Consider the following 5,748-nt stretch of genomic DNA (forward strand, 5'->3'; position numbering starts at 1 on the left):
CCACAGATTGTGCCAGGGCTGGGGCAGGGGTGGGCTCCCTTAAGTGCCCCTTTAAGTGCCTTGGTCCGCTGGCTTTGCAAGGGCCATTTAGCGGGCCAGCAGGGGCAGTAGTCCCCCCATCCCCCAGCGGGCTTTATTCCTGTAATAAAGTTCTGTTTCACTCTTTGTTAGTTGTCTTTGGAGTAGGGGGAGAGCTGGGGAGGCAGAGAAGAGTTGAAGGGATTAAAAATGTCACAAGGTTAGGGTTCAACTATATATATATATATGCTGAAGTGGAAATTGATATATAGATATAGAATAGATAGATTCATATATGATTTCAACTCATATGCTCACATATAAAGAGGAATGAGAAGTCTGTTTGCAGCTTTCACCCTGGCTACATAAATCTAAATACAGTTTTTCACAATTAAATGTTTACTCTTAATGGTGAAAATTCAGATTAAGAATTAGGGCCCTGATTTACCAAAAAATTTGAGTACTTGTCTAACTTTAAGTACATAAGCATTTCCACTGCTTCCATTGGGACTCTCAATTGGACTGCTTAATGTTTGGTAACTACTTAAGTACTTTGATCGTTTGGAGCCCATTGCCTTACAAAACTGCATAGTTTTTACCCATACACATGCTAGAAATTGTACCTTAAATATACCTATATCAGAAAATATATTCAGATATGGATGTTACAATACACAATAATTTCTGAAAAAATTCTGAATGACCTTGCTAAATTTTAACCTTTTTATAACTAACCAAATGTCTGGCACATGCCTGTATACATATTTCCACCTATATTATATACATGCAGTACTACAGAATCTTGAAGTGATCTAGAATAAGTAGTACATGGTCTGAAAAAATACATTACATTTAGACACTTATTATTTTATATAATACTACAAGAAACAGTAAGGTACAGGTGAGCAAAGTCAACATCACTGAGCAAATTTTGATTCTTTTCTTTGTACTTATAAGTTAACTGACTGAAAAATCTACTTCATTGTTGTAAAATGCCCCCTCCCCTACCCACAGAAAAAATAGATATGTCATCAAAATATTTTTCAGTGTATTTTTCATGGAAATAAAGTAAATAAATCATGTACTATGTAAATATTAAACAAATATTGTGTATTGCAGACTTTATCAGAGCTAGCTATCTAGCATTTGTGTGTGTATTTTAAGTTTCAACAATAATAGATTTAAATAAGGCAAATCAATGAATATTTTGTACAATGATAATTTTGAATGGAATGCTTCTTTAAAAAAAATAGGCTGGTGGTCTTGGATTTAATTCACATCAGGCCCAAGAAGGAATGCTAGTTTCTGCCTGAACTATGGAAGTGCTAGTAATGTTTTAAAGAAAAGTCATAGAGTTACTGAAAGCAAGAGGAAAAACAGTCTGATTCTCTATTGTTTCACCTGTTTAATGCCATAGAATCACACCACAGCAAGCCATAGCAATATAATGAGAAAAAGGTTTTGAGTACCTTTGGAAGACATCAAAAAAGGACTTTCTGTCCTAGTTACAGTAAGTATCAAGAGCTAAATGTTTTCTTGAATATAATTGAAATACCCCAAAACATTTACCTTTTATGGTTTAGATTAGAAGAAAAGACAGGAAAGGATCTCACTCCTAGAGCATCGGGTCAGGATTGTTGAAAGTGTGTGTTGAGGATGTGCATCCTTTTCCCAGCAAAAGAAAAGGCTTTGGTAAAGGCCAGGATCTGATGCATGTAGAAAGTAACTAATCCTGTAGAGTACAAAGATACTCTAAAGGGAAAATGAGGGAACCGCGAGTAAGAACAGAAATCAGATTAATGAAACTGGATAAAGACACTTTATAGAACCACTAAAGAAGACGGTAGGAAAGATAATTTATGAATCTAAGAAAACTGTAATAAATAGTGAAGAGAAAAAGGAAGAAGGTATGCTTCTTAGAAAAAGGTTGGAATCAAAGTGGGAGTTTTCTGGACTTGAGGATCTGAGTTGGTCAAGAGCCACACTCAGAAACAGAGAATCAAATACAACCCCCCACCCCGAAGAATAAAACAAAAGCTCTTAAAATCAAAGATTATTTGATTTTTAAAAAAGATGCTCCATCTGTTTTTCTTTTGTTAAGACTTCTAACAAAGCAAAAGCACAAGATGTTACACACATGAAAATACGTCCTTTAAGCAGAGAGATGAAGAGCAAACAGAGAGCAAACATTTTCTCAAAGAAAGGAGATAGTCATTGCAGGAGAAATTTACCTTTTGGTTTTTGAAGCAGCTATATTGATGCCCACAATCATAGTTGTTTACCTTTGAATTATTTTTTGTAATGAATACCCTTGGGATTCAGAAATGACCTTGGCTTGCTGAATGCACACCAGTTTATGTGTATATTTCTGAATTCTCCTAAGCCTTTTACAGCTCCATCAAAGCTCATCTGTGCACCACAGAGAATTTATCCCTGTACCTACAGAGGTGCTTATCCTACACCTGCATTACTTTTGAATGCTTTCTATTAGGTATCTATCTAGCTGAGATAAAGAAAAGGAAGAAACTATTTTAGAAGGGATCTCCTGGGTGTTTTCCTTTTTGTGGATTAGATTATTGTTCAGATTCTAAATGGAATAGTAGGGCATGTCCCCATGAGTGTGAACATGTGGTCTGTGGCACAAGTGCATGCATTCACCGCACTACTAATTTGCTGAGCCTCCCTACCCTCTCTCCCACCACCGCCCTCCCACCAGCAACCTGCCACATGCCAGAGTATGCATGCAGGGGCATGCCTGGGGGCACCTAACCACAAGTGCCACTGCTATTTGTCCCTCAGGGAAATGCATGTTCCCACTCAAGGGAGCTGCCTGTATAGTTTTCACATCTCATTATTGGTTATTATAGCTGAGATCTGGGGCCAAGGAGGGGCCCTTCCCTTGCTCAAGCTTACTGCTGGCTGCAACTGTGGACTACAAATCCCAGAGGCACCTGGAAGCAGGAAGAGGATATGATGAGTAAACTTTTTGGATTAAACTTTTATTTTCACTAAAGCTCCCTTTAAGTACAAGTATCTAATGCCCGTCATTAAAGTGGGCATAAATTTACATCTACACCTGCTGCCCTTGAGCTCTAAATTTGCCATGGTCAATTGAAGTCTTTCTCTTGACTTGACTGCTTCTTTAAAAATCCTGGAGAATAAATCTGGGCCTTCATTATATAGATAAAGAAAACTATTGGTAGCTAGACAGGTTGTAGAAACAAATTGTCTTCACTGCTCCATGGAACCAAAGTACTGTGGTCACCACTAGCTATCCCACAGAAACAAAAAGGGCAAATTAGAAAATGTGCAGCCATGTACTGATGCAGAAACTAGAAAATTAACCTCTTCAGAAGAGCCAGCTAGGTACATAGTCCTGCTGAGTATAATGCAGCCTGGGCTAATGTTGACCATGTCTGCTCACATATGCCCTTTCCTGGATACATAAACTCACAAGCGAGAGCTCTCTATTGGGGTGCAAAGGAGTCAAACTTATTTCTGATGTCATTTTATTACATCATTTGATCATGTCAAAAGCTGTTCCCAGCTGATTCTACTCACCCAACTTTGCCTCTCTCAGTCCTACAGAGGCATAAATTTCTTTCCTCAGTACAGCTGTTTTAAAACCTGGTGGAGGATGTCAGGGGAATCTCTGCACCCAGCAACCAGCTCCTTTCCTACCACTGCCTTCCTCCAAGTCCCTCGCTCCATGCACATATGTTGGTTCCTAGAACGGACACACAAGGTGAGGAAATGCAGCTGGGGGCTCTGACAGCCTTTTGAGTACCTACTGCGTGATTGATTGGGACAATCTGCTTTCCTCAACACACTTGCTTCTTCTGTGTGAATAATGAACCTTACAGGAAGGCCTGCTCAGGGAAAGGAGGTGCAGAAGGAAGACCAGCATCTATCACCCCTCCCTTTTCATCTCTCATACTATAACCTATACCTTTTTAGCAGCTGCTGGCCCTTTGTACTACCCTATGTATGACAAACAAAGGCAATTTAAAGTAAGATATCAAAAGCAATGTACAAGACACTCTTCTGCGATTAAGTATGATATAGTAATAGTGAAAACTTGATGAGACACTAAATCAACTTCATTAACTGCGTTAGCACTGACAAGAGACTATAGTGGATACAATATGCAGCATATAAGCGCTGGCTAAATTATCATAATTTGTAGAAAGAGGAGTTTCCATTGATGCGCTTCATCCATAAAGACCCAATGGATTGTTACCAGCCTAAGGTTACACACGGAATAGCAATGAAAAGCACAGCTATGTAGTAGTATTTAAGGTTGCAGAGCAAAAGTATATTATTTGAGGAACATTATGCCATAATGTAATGAAAGAGTGAATTGTAATGCATCCGCACCAGGGGGCAAAGTTGAGCTTGTGTGCAATCATCACCTTTTCAATGCCTGACTTCTAAGTGCTTAACCATACAGCCATTAACAGACCTCTAAGCACATGTAGTTTAATGCAATAATACACAGTCTAGCTAGCCTGTTTTCATAGCAGGTTGCACCAGGTATATCTTTGGAAGGGAAAAGCTGGTATTATAGCCAGTGTAGGGACATGAAGAGTGGGAAGGCCTAGTGAACTGGTGTTTGCGGTTGTCTCTACATAGCTTTCCACTTCAGCTGAGGAGCGGAAGGGGCTGTGCGCATAGAGCACAGGTTGGCTTCACAACCCCTCTTCGTGCTTTGGCTGGCATTTCTCTTGTGATGTTGCTAGGCGGGTGATGGGGATGACATATATGTATACATATCCATATAATATATATATAATATACATATACGTGTCTATATATATCATAGACTCATAGAAAGAAGGACCAGAAGGGACCTATAAGATCATCAAGTCTGGTTCCCTACCATGGGCAGGATATGTGTGTGTGTGCACATGTGTGTATATATGTATATATCACCCCCCTCGCCCAGCTAGAAAAATCATGAGAGAAATGCCAGCTAAAGCACAAGGAAGGATTTGTGTGTGTGTGTGCATGTGTATATACTGTACATACACATATACACACTACACACACACACACACATATATTTATATACTTGTGTGTGTATATGTATATATACACACATACAATCCTTGTGCTTTGGCTGGCATTTCTCATGATTTTTCTAGCTGGGTGATGGGGATGATATATACATATAATACATATACATATATATGTACAGTATGTATATGTGTGTACACACACACACACACATATACATATCTATATATATAATAGAACCATAGAAAAACAGAACAGAAAGGACCTATAAGATCATCAAGTCCAGTCCCCTGCCATGGGCAGGAGTGTGTGTGTGTGTGTGTATGTGGGTGTTTATGTGAGATTCCCCCCCCCCGCCTAGCTATAAAAATCATGAAAGAAATGCCAGCCAAAGCACAAGGAGGGATTGTGTGTGTGTGTATACTGTACACATACACACACGATGAGTCTTCAAGAGGCTGAGAAGCGCGCTCTGTGTGTGTGTGTGTGTGTGTGTGTGTGTGTGTGTGTGTGATATACATACAATACATATACGCACACACAATATACTGTATATATGGGTATATATAAACTGATGTAGTATGAAGAGGGTGAACAGGGCGCTGAGGTAAGAGCTCCCCGGGGTGCCCGGCGGCAGGCGGTGCCGCGGGGCAGTGCGGGTTTCCCGCCCGCCACGTCCCTGCCGCGAGGCCTGTGGGGGCGCTCACTTCCCCC

Source organism: Crocodylus porosus, unplaced genomic scaffold (assembly GCF_001723895.1).
Source record: "Crocodylus porosus isolate Cpor-Errol unplaced genomic scaffold, CroPor_comp1, whole genome shotgun sequence".
NCBI lineage: Eukaryota > Metazoa > Chordata > Crocodylia > Crocodylidae > Crocodylus > Crocodylus porosus.